General features: G+C 45.2%; 1 protein-coding gene across 4 annotated transcripts in view; it reads left to right on the top strand.

The window, feature by feature from the left end:
• The window catches only part of LOC124013754 (synaptotagmin-1-like), a 282,762-nt gene that overhangs the window by 77,675 nt on the left and 187,521 nt on the right, over positions 1-17,566 (top strand). For all 4 annotated transcript variants that reach the window (XM_046328251.1, XM_046328254.1, XM_046328250.1 and 1 more), the window contains one exon: positions 2,018-2,069. The gene's annotated coding sequence lies outside the window, so the exon portion shown is untranslated. The remainder of the gene's footprint in view (positions 1-2,017; positions 2,070-17,566) is intronic.

Raw genomic sequence — 17,566 nt, 5'->3', positions numbered from 1 at the left:
CACAACATGAAATATCCTTCGTTTTCGAGACAGAATAAGTTTTGTTCTGTAAAGGAAGCATCTTTGATTGACTTGGCAATGAGCCAATCTCTTATTGGAAGTTGGTTGGTGCTGACTAGGGTCATTTAAACAAATAGAAAGTCAAATTGAGCGAATTAGTTGTTCGTTTATTGGCAACAATCTGACAATTCTTTAGATTAAAAAATGATAGCCTGCCCTGTTCCGTAGTAAGAACAATGAAATCGCGCTTGTTACCTTGGTTCGCTTTCTAAATATTGCGTTGTTTAGAGATATTTACATTCGAATGTATCTTGTGTTTAGAAGCTTTAACACAAAGTTTGAAACAGTAATGATGGTTTCTTCTACATTTAGTGCATTTCCTTGATCATAGCTAATGGTTGCAAATAGGGGCATGCATAGTCTATGCCATATGTACTCTACGGCAGGGTCCCCAACTGCAGATTTTATTTGACGAGTAAATCAGCTCCAAGTGATTTGAATTTTGGAAATCTGTTCCAAAGTATTCCCACGCATAATACAAATATGTGATCTATACAAATGTTTATACGTATTATGTTTTAGTAAAATATGTCTGTTCTGGGCTTCTTGAGGTCAAATGACAAATTAATTATGTTCTGTCCCCTTGACCATCCAAGAAAACAAATCGTCCCGCAGCTGAATCTAGTTGATGATCCGTGCTCTGCAGGTCAACATGCCTCTCTCAGTAGGTGTGTGTGTCGGCATCAGCAACCTCCAACTATCAAGCTTTTCTTAATTACCAGAATCCATTTCTATTACCAAGCCTCTCTGGAGTACAAACCTACTTCTTTCTCACTTTTAATTTGTGTGCACTTCTACGCACGGGTCCTTATTTGGTCATTCAGATAATAATAATTGAATCTTCCCTTTTCAGATCTGACGTGGTACCCCAGTATGTTAATTAACGGGTATCATATTGGCTCAATGTAAAACTCATGCATTTGGGCTATAGAAAAACTGTTATTCAAAACAAGTGGTCCTTCTGTAGCTCAGTTGGTAGAGCATGGCGCTTGTAACGCCAGGGTAGTGGGTTCGATCCCCGGGACCACCCATATGTAGAATGTATGCACACATGACTGTAAGTCGCTTTGGATAAAAGCGTCTGCTAAATGGCATATATTATATTATTATTATTATTATTAAAACATAATGATCCAAATGTTCACATTAAGGTAACATTTATGAGGGCTACTGGGAGTCTAGCTTCGTCTGCTGTCAATATGATCGTTCTCTGGACCAGTTTCTGTTCACATTGCTGTTTTACCGCGCTGTAACGGCTGTCGTGGGTTGAAGAAGATGAGGACCAAGGTGCAGCGTGGTACGTGCTCATCTGTTATTATGAATTGAACACGGAATGGAAAAACAACAAAAGAGAATGAACGAAACAGTTCTGTCTGGTACAGAATCCAAAAAAACGGGAAACAACTACCCACAAACACAGGTGGGAGCAGGCTACCTAAGTATGGTTCTCAATCAGAGACAACGATTGACAGCTGCCTCTGATTGGGAACCATACCAGGCCAAACACATAGAAATACAACACACCGAACAAAACATAGAAATGAAAAACATAGAATGCCCACCCCGACTCACGCCCTGACCAAACCAAAATAGAGAAATAAAAAAGGAACTAAGGTCAGGACATGACACATGCTCACCTACTTCACGCTATACAGCATTAGAGTTGAAGCAGAAGCTTCTATTCAGGCAAGAGGGAGCCTTCTTCTTTTGTGAGAAAACACACTCATAGCCATGGTCGAGCTTCACTGAACCGTATGTTTGTTTTATGTTGCCTTGGCCTACTTTCACTCTTGTACAGTGTGATTCTCTCTCTCTCTCTCTCTCTCTTCTCTGTGACTGCTGCTCTCGGCTGACCCTCGTCTCGTTCTCTTGGATGGCCCTAGGCAGTTCTGCCTTTATATTGAATGTGTTTGGTCACGCATGCCAGATCGAATACCACTGTCTGTCTCTTTTGCAGTGAAACCAGCCAAAGGAAGAACCAGAAGGAATCTACACCGACTGAAGACGTTGTAAGTGTTTCCTTACATTTTTCCTTGAATCAACATATAACATTTCACACATTGTGTTGTGCTTTGCAGCGGTGTATATTTCTGGCCATCCCATCCCATCCCAAATCTAATGAAACAAACTTCCGATCTGTCAATTTCGATTCTAAGATCAACAAATAACCTTAGATTCATTCGATTTTCATCTCTCTTATCTAACGCAAGAGGACAGATAAATACAGATCACAGTGGCCTACTCAACAAAGTAGTATTTTTCAAATAGTTTTTCTCAAAATTCTTTATATATTGTCTCATACAGTAATCTGTACTCTTAATAATCATAAGTATTGTTCTTATTATTATATTTAGTAACTACACTGCAATTCCCCGATTTAGGAATACTGTGGCTTATATGCTCTTACTGTATCTACATGCATTTAGCCTATTGCACCTGAGCAGTACACACACAGTGAGTTACCCCATGGGACATCTTATTGAAACATTTTAAAAGCAGCTGACGCACATACTGTCACTCAACTTACCATATCAAGTTAGTGAAATGACCAGGGAACCAGAATGCCTGATGTCCTCTGGTCTCGTTTGGGATGCAAACATTGTCCTGCTGCCTGCTCTAATGAGATCTCTTGGCTAGAGAATCTAATATTCACCACCGAGGCTACAACATGGCCCCCAAGCCAGTGGCTCTGGGGACTGTATGTTAATCCAATGGAGTGGAGTCATCTGTGATCAAGAAGAACTAGAGAGGCAATAGAATAGAGCCACACTTCAGAGAAGAATGTTCTGTAAGGGATCTGTAGTGTGTGTCACATTACCAATAGATGGCAGTGAAACATGACATTTTCTCTCCACAAGTCCTGATTTAGGATCAGTTTTTGTTCTTTTAGGTCACAATGAATATGATTACATGAACAGGGGAAGCTGATCCGAGATAAGCACTCTTACCCTTGACACATACGGCCCTCGTCTTTACAGTATAGTATGTATGTTTGCTTGTTGTTGCTGGTGGCTGGTTTGGAAGGACAGGCAGTTACAGTATAGACAAGAGTAATTAACGCTGCCTCATTTGACATGATGGAGCACCAAGTTATGATGGAGCACCAAGTTATGATGGAGCACCAAGTTATGATGGAGCACCAAGTTATGATGGAGCACCAAGTTATGATGGAGCACCAAGTTATGATGGAGCACCAAGTTATGATGGAGCACCAAGTTATGATGGAGCACCAAGTTGTCTCCTGTGGTGAATGGAGCTCCCTGCATCTGTCCCAACTGTCACCTGTGATTGATGAACTGCGTGTGTCCCAATACGTCTTCAAGGCTTTTCGCTGCTGTCCCCCACCTCCTTGTGTTTACTCTTTTCCAAGTGAGTCCCTCCTCTTCTCCACATAGCCTCCCCACCTTTGAGGCAGGGACAGGGGTGTACTGGCAACAATCACACCCCCTTAATACATTTAGATCCAGGACATAATCCGGACAGTGTTTCCTGGCATTAAGTGCATATCCACACCTGACATGTTGTTGTGGGAGATGGGCCAGATCTGATGGGAGGACAGTAGCAGGTTTATAGGCTCTCTCACCACCAAGGTCGAGCCTGTCAGTGTCTCATAACACCTTCCATAGGCTTTGGGCTTCGGGGCAGTCGCCTGGCCCTGTTCCACAACACTGATCCTGATCCTCTATCTGGGGAAGCCCTTTGAGGGTTCCCATCACCTGCCTCTCCCATCACCTGCCTCTACCCAGTCTCCCACTTTAGTGTGATGACAGAGTTTAGAGAGCGTGCGCCCACATAGATGCTAAATGGTATCAGTATAAGATATTGTCACAATCACAGATTTGCAACAAAGCCATGATGTATTGGGTTTGAGACAGGTGACGAGTTGAACCAGGGAACACTTGTTATGATTTTGTGTTTTCCTCTGATACTTGGTAATAACTTTACAGTTTACCGGCTCACTGAGAGTCATCAATCTGCTGGTGGATGTCATCTTGCTCTCAGCTCCCAGCTGCTTGGAGAGGCTGACAACCATCTCATTCACTCAGTGCTCAGTCAGTCAGTCATATCTCCCAGGGAGAGAGAAGTGAGTGGGATGGAGATAAGTTCTGCAAGATGGAGACCCTTCATTTAATGCAGAGCAGATAGACATGCAACAGAAAACATTCACGGTCACACAGATTGATACAAACAACTTTGAATTCACTCTTGAGCATCATAGTATTGTTTTGGAGTCAATATAGCACGGTGATTAGAGACAATTATAAACTGGGTGGTTCGAGCCCTGTATGCTGGTTGACAGCCGTGGTAGACCGTACACCACGGGTATGACAAAATATATATATTTACTGCTCTAATTACGTTGGTAACCAGTTTATATTAGCAATAAGGCACCTCAGGGGTTTGTGGTATATGGCCAATGTATCACGGCTAAGATCTGTATCCAGGCACTCCGCATTGCATCGTGCTTTAGAACAGCCCTTAGCCATGGTATATTGGCCATATACCACACTCCCCCGGGCCTTATTGCTTAATTATAAAGTCGACAGAAAAACGTTGGTTCACAGAGTGTAATAATTGACATGAGGAGCTGTGAGGATGGGGTGTAAGGAGGTTTTATGGGGATGTTTTACAGGGTGTTTTCATCACCCTAGCTGTCTATAACCAGACTGACTACTTCCCCCGCCAGAGTGCATGAAGGTCTCTCAGAGTGGGCTTTCAGACCAGACCCATTTTAGACATAGTTCTCTCTCTCCCTCTTTGGCCAGGGTATTACAGCAACCAAAATGAGTTCCTCTTTCTCCTCAGGCAAGGTTAGTATTCACCTGCCTTCCCTTATCTAACGGGACAGGCTATGTTCGTCTTTGAATCTCAGGCATTATGCTATTTCATTTCCTCCCTAATTCGTTTAATCAGCCGCTGGGTCCCGCTCCTCAGACAGGGTCGGAGTGACAGCAAACGGAATTCACATCTCATTCTTTGTCCTCGGTTTCTGCACCATGCAAACTCTGTGATTGTTCTTTAATAACAGAGTGTGGATGTATCCAGGTTACCATTGTGGGGACGTAATTTAATACCTAATGTTGCCCCTTTGAGGAAATTACAGGGAAATTAAGGGCTCGCTTTGAAATGAGGTCTTGCGTGGATACTGTTTCACTGAGAATAAGGCCGTACAGCTTTTAATCAAACAGAGTAGAACATTAGCAGTTCATTTGATAATCAGTTTAACTTTGGCAATTCAAATTCTTCAGTCATTCTTTATCTCGGTGTAGGTTTCAAAGTCAACTTCTCTCCTCAACCTTCATCCCAAGGAGCATTACGTTGCCTCAGCAAAATGGATGACTGAACGAGATGCAAATGCAAAGCATGGTGAACGACGACACTTGTCAGCATTAAGCAATGTCTAAATGATGCAAGGTCACGCAACGAGGTGGACACACTGAGGTCAGTGACTGACGAGTGAGAAAGGCATGTATGGCATTAGCCCTGGTGGACCTTAGCCTAATCTGTCAGGGAGTTAGACCCAGAGCGCTGCTACGCTGCTTAATGAGAACCGACCAATCACATCTAATCACTACTAAAGCCTGCATCTCCACTGGCCTGGTCGGGGTGCATACCAGGATTGTGGAACTATAAGAGGTCTAATGGCATAAGCCTTTTATTTCATAGTTTCTGTCAGCACAGCCTCTTGATCCTTATCCAGGGAGCAGTGAAACCAACCCTCCGGTGAAGCTCAGGACAACACTGATGGGTAAAAAAGCAACATCAATGTGTTCAAAATAGCTGCGGGGTTGGCTTCTTCCAGAATGCTCCACTTCCCATGGCGTTCGCCGTGTCCTCTGTGATCCAACGCGTCTTGGACACATTGCGGTCACCATGTGGCTGGTGGAGATCTGAATAATGCAGAGATGAAGACTGCGAATGTCCCGTGAGAAAAGTGTGTTCCTTGAGAATATCGTCTAAGCTGTCCAGTACATGTTTCTGACTCATTAGCCTTGTTACAGAGGAGTACAGTATATCCTTTACCAACCGAGGTCAGGTGACCACTGCATTGTAGGTATTTATGTACCCTAAGACCAATGGAACCATGTCAGATTCAGAGGCTGTGTTGTTTTGAGGAACTCCCTGAACCATCCAAAGTGTTCTCAGTGTCTGAAGCTGAACTTCTCGCAGGAGAACCCAACACATCTCCAAGATGGATTCTCTTTCATGTTTCTGGGCAGGCTTCATGTGTCTGGTCTGACCTTCTATCAGTGGTGTCCCACTCCCAACTAAGCCAGGGGCATTTCCTGATCTACAGGCTTCTCTATCCTCAGCGGGAGAGACTCACTTCAAAGGTGTGGCCAGTAAAATCAGGGCATCTTCGTGCTCAACCGCAAAGTCTTCTGCTGAATTTTTTACGGTCAGTGGGATTCTCCAAAATTTCTGCCCTGGATGTCAGATATTGGAATTGTGTTATGATTCGCCTGCAGATACAACTGTCACAGCATGTCTTCTCTCAAATGTCTTGCTTATTGCTGAACTCTCTCATGTCAACTCGTATTGATAGACTCTGCCCTCTGTGTTGACCTCCATTACTCAGTGTAGGTAAAGAGCTACCACCTTCACATGATACCTCCAACGACTTCTATCTTCTAGGCAAAAACAGCAGGAGAGCTAAAGAGCCAGCAAAAGAGACATAGAGAGGGAGAGAGAGGCAGAGAGAGAGAATGAGAGCTAGGGAGAGAGAGAGAGAGAGAGAGAGAGAGAGAGAGAGAGAGAGAGAGAGAGAGAGAGAGAGAGAGAGAGAGAGAGAGCAGTCGCTCGCATTAAGCAAATCATTTCATGCACGGTGGCAGCGTTATGAAGAGAAAAAAATGCCACTGAGGATCCTATCAGAGGGATCAAATTGAGGATCGTATTAGTGGGATCAAAGTGAGAACTACGTCAAATATCTGGGGCAGGTTTCTTAAACTGTTCTGTCATCAGCCAGCGGTGATTCATCCGGATGCCTCGTTGTGCCCAAAGCAGCTCCGTAGATCTACTAATGCTAAGTAACATTTGGTTTGTTGAAAATGTTATAGGTCACATTAGGAGGGAGGTTGAAATAGCTCTATTTGTGGGATGGGGAAATCTTTCTGTGTGTGTGTGGCAGGGGGATATGCAGCCTTAGTCCCTCTTTCCATGCTGTTCAGGGAGTGTTATGGTGTTTTCTCCCCAGGATTAGGCCCACTGACTACAAGTGGGTCCATATTCACTACTGGGGGAATAAACAGTGATAGTGTATGAGTGAAATGTATGGATGTTTTTCCAAAGTTCCACATCTCCACAACACTGTCAGATACACAATGTCTGTCTGGGACTTTCTTCTCTTCTCTTTCTTATCCCTCTCGTCCTGTGTGGAATAATGGCCTCCTCCATTCATTGTCTCCCTCCTCTCCAGGAAATCAATAGCGATGATAACAAGCTGAAGAGAGGTCCTCAGTCAAAACAGCCCATTGAGCCTAAATGTCACCGTTTGGAGTCCAAGATTGATTTATTCTGGCAAAATACTGGTTGCTATCTTGGAATTGCCTCCTTTCCTCATTCCCTCTCTCCCTTCTTTCATTATCGTCACGATTCAGGAGAGTGTGCTTTTACTTCTCTGTACTTTCAAAGTCTCGTCCAAAGTTCAAGTAAGCAAACATTTTACTTCCTTAATCTCGGCCTGCAAGGGGCTTTAAACGAGAACTCCTAATAGGCGGCCTGATTTAAGCCACCACAGCGCAACTACTTTAGACTCATAACTACACTCGCTGATGGCTTGATTAATTACGCTGAATTGTGTGTTTAGAAAACTTAATCTGTCTGGGAAATATTTAAACACACTCAATCACAGTGATAATGCCTCTTCCACTTCAGACTGTCCAATCAGCAAAGAGCTCAGGGGCCAACTCTTGGATGGATCGACATAGCTAATCAGAACTTGCTGTAGGTGACGGTGAAACAATGCTTTTAACCTCTGACACAGCTATGTGTTTTCAAACGGTGTGATGGTGTGTTGCCAATTTCATATGCAACTCACTGCACAAAATAAACCTCCATAACTTAATCTCACTCTGCCTCTGTTAGAGCCTGCTAGGCTAATGGAGTCCGTAGTGGTTTTAACAGGTAGTCCTTTTAGTGTTTTTCTTCACACATTAATATAATGTTCTATGTTTAATGTGCTTTCCTGGGCTCCTTTGGGATACAGCTCCATAACCATTCTCTCAGAATGAAGGTTGAATCTACTTTTGTGTTTTTAGGAACACATTATACATTTGGGCACTGTTAGTCACATGAGTTTGTGGGAGAGTAAACTCATCTCCAGGCAGGGCCAGATTAATTTTCTGTAGGGGTTTACCTGGCCTGAAACTCCTGGGCCCAGGCCCGTGGGGGGGCCAAGAGGCAGCAATTTTTTTATAAAAAAAAATATATATATATATTATTCACAAAAAATATACTGTATATATTAAATATACTACCATTCAAAAGTTTGGGGTCACTTAGAAATGTCCTTGTTTTTGAAAGATGTTTTTTTGTCCATTAAAATAAATTTGATCAGAAATACAGAGTAGACATTGTTCATGTTGTAAATTACTATTGTACTATTGAAACGGCTGTTTTTTTAATGGAATATCTACATAGGCGTACAGAGGCCCATTACCAGCAATCATCACTCCTGTGTTCCAATGGCACGTTGTGTTAGCTAATCCAAGTTTATTATTTTAAAAGGCTAATTCATCATTAGAAAACCCTTTTGCAATTATGTTAGCACAGCTGAAAACTGTTGTTCTGATTAAAGAAGCAATTAAACTGGCCTTCTTTAGACTAGTTGAGTATCTGGAGCATCAGCATTTGTGGGTTTGATTACAGGCTCAAAATGGCCAGAAATAGACTGAAACGCATCAGTCTATTCTTGTTCTGAGACATGAAGGCTATTCCATGCGAGAAATTGCCAAGTAACTGATCATCTCGTATAACGCTGTGTACTACTCCCTTCACATAACAGCGCAAATTGGCTCTAACCATAATAGAAAGAGGCATGGGAGGCCCCGGTGCACAACTGAGCAAGAGGACAGGTACATTAGAGTGTCTAGTTTGAGAAACAAGTCCTCAACTGGCAGCTTCATTAAATAGTACCCGCAAAACACCTCTATGGATGCAACCCAGTCATTTTTTCAAATGTTCCATTGCCATACTGGCTGACAAAATTCTTATCTCTTGCTTTCTAGCTAGCCAACTACGGCTAATTTACAGTCACGTCAAACAGTGCAGCCAAAATAACAACAAATTAGCTGCATTTGCATTTATTTAAGCTGTTTTCTAGTGACATTTACTTGGATACATCCAAAACCATGAGCTAATAAGTCACGATTTCAGCTGGCATAGAAAATGTGCTCTCTCATCAGGACACTGTTGTTCAGAGGAGCTAGCTAACAGCACAGCTAATAGCAATTACTTCAAATGGAACCTGGAAAGGCTGCACTTCATTTAGTTTTACCTGTTTTCTATTGATATTTATGTGTATATATCCATACAATTATGCTGATTCATGATTTCGACTGGCTGAGAAAATCTGCCTGTCTGTCTCATCCCGACTCCCGACACATTTATTACTATGCGACAGCTGGAGATTGAATTTGAATATTGAAACAATGTTTCAAAAGTAAGAGAGACAGACAGTAAAGTTTATACAAATCTCAGTGGTGAAAACAAAATGTTAGTCTAAGAGAAATGTGTGATAATGTCTAGATGCTTTTTATAGTGGAGATTAAGTTCATAAATTGTCTGGCTGGGCGGATGAGACAGCAGATTGTGCAGTCAGATGGAACAGGGTAAATAGACATTTTAATGTCATAGATTTAGCCGGTGGTAACTTGTGGAAAAGACACCGGATGGAATGTGGTTTTAACCAATCAGCATTCAGAATTAGACCAACCCATTTTATAACTTCCGATAACTACCATCCATATATGAGTGGCAAAGGCCAGTGAAAAACCAGCGCCACACCATCACACAATGTCCCAACTCCAATGAAGTCTTGTTCACAGTGGAATAGGAGGAGTAGGTCTGCTGATTGTGAGTTGAATGACTAGGTCCCTGCAGACTCTACAGACTGGGGGCTGCATCATTGCTCTGGTCTAGCTCCTGCTTCACAGAGGAAGAGGGAGAGAGATTTCTCTGCCCACGGACAGCAGAGCAGCCCGAAGCCAAAACACCCAGATGCTTATTTAATTCCTCGCTGGCTCACAGTGGGCTGTAAATTGAACATGGGAGCATAATTCTGGGTGTCTGTTTGTTGTGTTTAAACACTGGCGAGCCGTCTGCCGGCGTCGCTTCATCAGCCGCCCCCCCCGACTTCTGGGCGGATCTCCACCCCTCCCCGCTGCAGAGGTGTGTGGAGCAGGAGAGGAACCGAAACCAGCCCAGAACACCTGCTAAGGAGAAAGAGAGTGTAAACTGAAAATGTGTAAACTTTTTCTGTTAATGAAATGATTCAGGAACTGAAACGTCTCAGCTCTGAAGTAACAGTGTTAATTTTGCACAGCTCTCTGAGTCAAAAGGTATGATAAACAGAAGTGAGGCCTGTGCACAGAGTGAGGGGTTTTGTAGCCAGCTATTGTATCAGGGCACTCGGCCTCCCCTCCACACAAAGACACAACGGTGCCATCCCTTATCCTCTCCAATGAGTCACAATAGCGGTGGTCACGATGATGTCGGACATGGCACAGTTACCAACCCAGTGGGTGCCAGATGTGAGAGAAACCATCGTCGGCTTGTAAGAGCTTGAATTGGTTATTCATTTAAACATGCCTTTGCATGTTCGGTGGAACCACTAATAATGAGTCAATTTTCACAATGCAGAGTTTTTCGAGGCATCTGTCCTTCTTTCCTGGAATAGACCCCAGAGAGTTGTATGGCATTGAATCTTGTCTGGAGGTTAGTTAACAATGTGTACAAGGAGGGGCCAGAAGTATACTGAATGGTGTCGTCTGCGTAGAGGTGGATCAGAGAATCGCCAGCAGCAAGAGCAATATTATTGATGTATACAGAAAAGGGAGTCGGCCCGAGAATTGAACCCTGTGGCACACCCATAGAGACTGTCAGAGGTCCGGACAACAGGCCCTCCGATTTGACACACTGAACTCTATCAGAGAAGTAGTTGGTAAACCAGGCAAGGCAATCATTTGAGAAACCAAGGCTGTCGAGTCTGCCAATAAGAATGTTGTGATTAACAGAGTCGAAAGCCTTGGCCGGGTCGATGAATACGACCTGGCCAAGGCAATGGCAAACATATGGTGGCGGTTTGAGCCTCTGATTGCTTGTAATTAGGATTATCCATAATCTCAGGGGTTGGGTGAAAGTGAGTTATAAACTGGGTGGTTGAATGCTGATTGGCTGAAAGCCGTGGTATATCAGACCATATACCACGGGTATGAAAGAAAAAATCTTTTTACTGTTCTGTGTTGCGTCATACATAGGAACAGCCCGTAGCTATGGTATATTGGCCATATACCACACCCCCTCAAGCCTTATTGCTTAAATATACTCTGTTACATCCTGTATCGGTTTAATTTTTTATTTTCTACCTAGTTTATCACACTCTGCTCCTCATTGATGTCACTCGTCCGTTCACTCTGTATTAGGTGAGTGTTGAATGTCTATTAGCATTGCATGGAGAATAGGTTTGCAGTAGAGTTGCTAAGAAACCACAGAGCTTCCCCAGAATGTGCTGTTATTTCTGATAACCACGTCATGGCTTTCACACCTCTGAGAATAAGTACAGCAGCCTAGACTTTAAAGACAAGCAGACTAAAGGAAGACAGAGTAGTTCTCCCAAGGATGGAAAATCATTCTGTCTCAAGTAGATTTGAGAATTTTGAAAGATGAGCATGCATCGTTGAGCTCTATCAGCTTTTGGGGTTGTTTTTTATTCAACCTCGCACAACAACACAGGCATAGGCAGATAAGCCATTTTTAGAATGTGTTCTAAAAATGTGTTGTGAGCTAGCATAACCCCCATGTCACCCTCCGCTCACTGAAGAGTGAGATGTAGCACATTGAAATGTCAGCTCCTCTTAGTGTCGTCAGTTTTGCTGAGGGCTGCGGTATGATTACCATACGGTTGGCGTTACCTCATCATCCTCCGCCCTGTTTATCTGCCTCTCTCCTCAGAGACGCGGGGCAGATGGACACAACACACACAGAGCACCACAGAATGTAGAGGAGAGTAGATCCGAGTCAGCCCGACTGTAATGGCTGACAGTCTGACACAATATACAAGGCTGATGACAGTGGGCAGCCTGTGGAATTGGAATGGGTTGAAACCATTAAGAGTGAGGTTTCATTATACATGGTTTGGCAGCCATCTTGGATAAATATACACAATGAATTGTGTCGAATGGCAGTAACAAAGTTTAGAGGGAGTTTTATGAGTTATACCATACCAAAGATTCAGCACTGTTTACAAAAGCAAGGGTGGGCCTCCAAGTACTCTGTCACAGGGGCTTGGAAGCTTAGTCAGGCTCTTAACAAGCTGTAAAGGGCTTCTCACAGAGTAAAAGCAAAGATAAGCACAAAAAAACTCATGTCTTGCCGCAGTGGTGCTGGAAGTGGGTGACAGCTTGACACCACTGTGTCTTGGTTTCTCTCTCAGATGGGCCCACTCTGAACCCTGACCTCAATCTCCATTTTGTTTACCCCAGCTGACTAACCATGTGCTATTTGGCTGTGAGTACCCTCTGTCTCTCCTTTAACCCCACAGAACATAGTGAACGTTTTCATCCTGATCCAGCCAGTACCCCCCCCCCCCACACTGCTTTTAATCTGCATCTAAAGATGAAAAGAGAATGCAGGCATCCGTTGGGGCACCCACTCTGGGTAAGAACAGGAGGAGTGAGGGAGCACATGAAAGTCTAGGCCTGGTGCACAAAGAGGCCAGGGTAGAGGGGAGACAGTCATTGACCCCCCCAGGCCCCCAGAGCAGAGGCTTTTACAGGGACAAGGCCAGCTTTGATCATCCACTGGTAAGAGGCACTGTGGATAAGTGTGTGAGAGGCAGAGGGGAAGAGAGGCAGAGGGGGAGAGAGGCAGAGGGGGAGAGAGGCAGAGGGGGAGAGAGGCAGAGGGGCATAGAGAGAGAGAGAGAGAGAGAGAGAGAGAGAGAGAGAGAGAGAGAGAGAGAGAGAGAGAGAGAGAGAGAGAGAGAGAGAGAGAGAGAGGCGGACGGTCAGTGATCTGAGGGTCTTTGTAAAGTCACAGTAATGCGCCGGCATCCATTTTGTGCCCTCGGTACATTGTGAATTGGCCTCTGATGAAAGACAGTGGCAGGAAGGTGCACTTTGATAACTAATCCCAATGCTGTTACCATGTAACATAATCACAGCGGCTATTACAGTCAAAATGGAGACCTGTAGACTGAAATGGAGGGACATGGAAGTAAATGGCTCTCGATAATCAACAGGAGAAGGAGAAGATGGAGCTGCAACAAAAGACTGGATCTGTGTGTATTCTCATGTGGCCACCATCTCAGCATGCTATGCATCTGCTATTATTACACCGTTGATGAAGCCAGGTTGTGTCACCCTGTTACTGCGACATGTAAGGGCTTGCATAATTGGTTATGGTTCAAGCTGTAGATTTCCTCAATAACTCAGGCTTGTGTTGGTACTGCATTGAATGGTGTTCATCTCAAAAGGAATGTAGGTCAAATAGAGCTAAAAACAAGACCCATGAGACGTCTCCCCTCTGCACGTAGGTCCCACTGTCTCCTTCTGTTCTCTTCTATTACAGGGAAAAGGTTCACTCGGGTAGTCATCCAGATATGCAAATCATCCATGGATGACAGATCCTGATGCGACACACCTGACATCGTGATGCATGATGTAACCGTTGCAACGGTCTCTCTTCTCTAGTCAGGGCTCAGATACTAAACTACCACACACTCTGCATTCCCCAGGTGCCATTGGCTCCACCCCAACTGTCGCCATGGAGACCCCTTATGTCCCCGTTTTAATCACCTGTCCTTGACACATATGGAACTACATACACAAAGCCTACACACAGTATGTACACGCAGCTTCAGGTTTGTTCCCGTGATGCACACAGGCAGCTGTTCTGCCACTGCCCTGTGGAGGGGAGCGCAGTGGATCCTCCAGTGGACCACTCGCATGCAGTTCACAGTGCACACTCCCAGGAGGTTTAATGAGTGGGGGAGGGCCGGCACACAGCAGCAGCAGCAGACTCTCCTCACTGTCCGTCTCAGCTGTTCATTATGGACCTGCTGCTCTGCTCCCCACAGCCAACACTCAGGAAAGAGTTAATTGCGTCCTCCTAGATGATTTCCCATCGGTTTAGTTTGGCTGAGAGAGCAGGCAAACACACACACATGCGAACCCAGGCGCGCACACACACAGATGCGCGCACACACACGCACGCACACACACAGACACACACACGCACGCACGCACACACACACACACCCTGTGTGTACTGTGGTTAGTTAGTCACGTGCAGAAGGTTTGTTGTAAAATGCTTTGGGATTTCAGCTCCATGGTAAACAGGTTATTCTAGAGAGCAACATTGGTCTGTTTGTCCTGTATTCCTGACCACATCTGTGTGTCTATGTTCCTGCCTTCGAATGAAAACGCTACCAGAGAAATCAGCCCAATCGAAGACCCATCCTTCCAAAACCCGATTGGGTCAGAGAGTGTCTGTCTTGACTCATTCAAACCATTCTCCTCCGGAAAGATCAATGCAGACCAATACAAGTTAACTTACCCCTCAAACACACGTGGACTCTTTTCCAATGCCCAGATACGACGGTCCATGAATTTGTTCTGAGAGTCCTCAATGATTTTCCACCAGTAGTCCAATGTGATCTCCAACAAATTGAACGTGGAAAGCATTTGACACATTAGACATTAGGTGTTATCGTTGAATAACATTACGGTTAATGTCCGCTCAGAGTTCTTTCACTAGTATACTGTCACACGGATACAGAATTTACTGTGAAATTGGACTACCGAGCCAAGACCTTTTCTCTCCACACCCATAGATAATGACCAGCAAAGATAACTTGAGGGAGAATAATTGTTAAAGGAGCCTTACTCATAATAGCATATCATTTACATAGTTTCCATAAAAGGGACATGATTATGAGAGAGAGTTGATCATCTCTGTCTCAGACTTCAAGCCCAGGCATTTCAAAGTTGTGTTTCACAACTAATGTTAGAGCAGGCCGAGGAAGTTTTGTGTGAAGCAATGCAGTCACGACTGATGAAATTTTCTCTCCCCCCCTTCTTTCTCCCTGCTTTGTCTTCCCCCTCTCTCTCAGTGGCATCCATCTCTCTTAGAGATCCACCATGCTCTCCTGCCCCAGGGGGCAGCCTGGATACTGTAAGAAAGCCACTGGCCTGTGAGAGAATAGCAATCACTTTACCTTGGATAACCCCGAGCGCATTGGCCACAGTAGTGGGGGGAGAGGAAGAAATAGGAATCAGCCATCCTTGGAGGAGCCCATGCTCAAATGGCCCTCTGTCAGCCAGGCGTACTGCTCTCTCCCTCTCTCTCTCTCTCTCTCTCTCTCTCTCTCTCTCTCTCTCTCTCTCTCTCTCTCTCTCTCTCTCTCTCTCTCTCTCTCTCTCACACTCACACTCACACTCACTCACTCCTATGGCACTCGTATATCAGACACGACACCTGTCAACCTCCATCATGGTCATCGGTGCCCTAACAGGCCCTATCTCTGGACGGGGCTGATTAAGCTGGACCTAGAGACCTGCGATGACAAAATGTGCGCCGGACCGAGTCATCCCACGGTGTATGAGCAGGTGACTGCCAGACCATGGGAAACAGGAGGGCTGTATTGTTAAATGACTGTGTTCCCATCGAGCCCTGGCTTGGACCACTGGAGGATGAATAAGGAAATAACAGCCAGAGTCCTGCTGCCCAGGAACCATTTCCCCTCCACTGCCAGCTGGTGGACCCCATCCATCCCCACCTCCCCTCCCCTTGCTCTCTACTTACCCTGGTCCACAGGCAGGTTAGAGATGGAGCTCTCTGCTCACCCTGGTCCACAGGCAGGTTAGAGATGGAGCTCTCTGCTTACCCTGGTCCACAGGCAGGTTAGAGATGGAGCTCTCTGCTTACCCTGGTCCACAGGCAGGTTAGAGATGGAGCTCTCTGCTTACCCTGGTCCACAGGCAGGTTAGAGATGGAGCTCTCTGATTACTATGGTCCACAGGCAGGTTAGAGATGGAGCTCTCTGCTTACTATGGTCCACAGGCAGGTTAGAGATGGAGCTCTCTGCTTACCCTGGTCCACAGGCAGGTTAGAGATGGAGCTCTCTGCTTACCCTGGTCCACAGGCAGGTTAGAGATGGAGCTCTCTGCTTACTATGATCCGCAGGCAGGTTAGAGATGGAGCTCTCTGCTTACTATGGTCCACAGGCAGGTTAGAGATGGAGCTCTCTGCTTACCCTGGTCCACAGGCAGGTTAGAGATGGAGCTCTCTGCTTACCCTGGTCCACAGGCAGGTTAGAGATGGAGCTCTCTGCTTACCCTGGTCCACAGGCAGGTTAGAGATGGAGCTCTCTGCTTACTATGGTCCACAGGCAGGTTAGAGATGGAGCTCTCTGCTTACTATGGTCCACAGGCAGGTTAGAGATGGAGCTCTCTGCTTACCCTGGTCCACACGCAGGTTAGAGATGGAGCTCTCTGCTTACTATGGTCCACAGGCAGGTTAGAGATGGAGCTCTCTGCTTACCCTGGTCCACAGGCAGGTTAGAGATGGAGCTCTCTGCTTACCCCGGTCCACAGGCAGGTTAGAGATGGAGCTCTCTGCTTACTATGGTCCACAGGCAGGTTAGAGATGGAGCTCTCTGCTTACCCCGGTCCACAGGCAGGTTAGAGATGGAGCTCTCTGCTTACTATGGTCCACAGGCAGGTTAGAGATGGAGCTCTATGTGACAGACAGTTACTCTGTGAACAATTCAATTCAAACTGTTTTTTTTGTCTTTGTTTGCTTTGCTAACTCAGATGTGGAGGTGTATTTCAGCACCCTCAATGGAAAATGACTAACCTCTCTACCCTCATCTTATTAAAACACTTACAATCAACCATTTTCACAGACCAATTCGAAAAGCTACAGGCCTTTGTGCTTACCCTGTATTTGGGATAACGACTGCACTCACAGGGGATCTTTTGATCAAGGCGTTGTTGCCATTGCAGCGGGTATCTGAGGGCTGCGTCCCCACTAAACGCTCTGTCTCCAAAGTTTTTGTTGTTGTCAGAGAGAGTGAGTCACCCCCAAAGTACCTTGAGACAGGGATTAAACACGGCAGCTCGTCTTCATCACAGTAATCTTGTTTGCTCAGAGGGCAGTGTCTATAGAGGACGGAGCACAGCCACACTCACTGTCACAGGGATAAGGGTCTACCTTAGGGACGATGTGATCACTAGCTACCTTCTTGTTCTTTAAAGGAGACAAGGGTGAACAGCGTTGGAGC

Source organism: Oncorhynchus gorbuscha, linkage group LG25 (assembly GCF_021184085.1).
Source record: "Oncorhynchus gorbuscha isolate QuinsamMale2020 ecotype Even-year linkage group LG25, OgorEven_v1.0, whole genome shotgun sequence".
Taxonomy (NCBI): Eukaryota; Metazoa; Chordata; class Actinopteri; order Salmoniformes; family Salmonidae; genus Oncorhynchus; species Oncorhynchus gorbuscha.
Note: the sequence above shows the minus strand (reverse complement) of the source record. Positions and strands in the feature narration are given on the sequence as shown.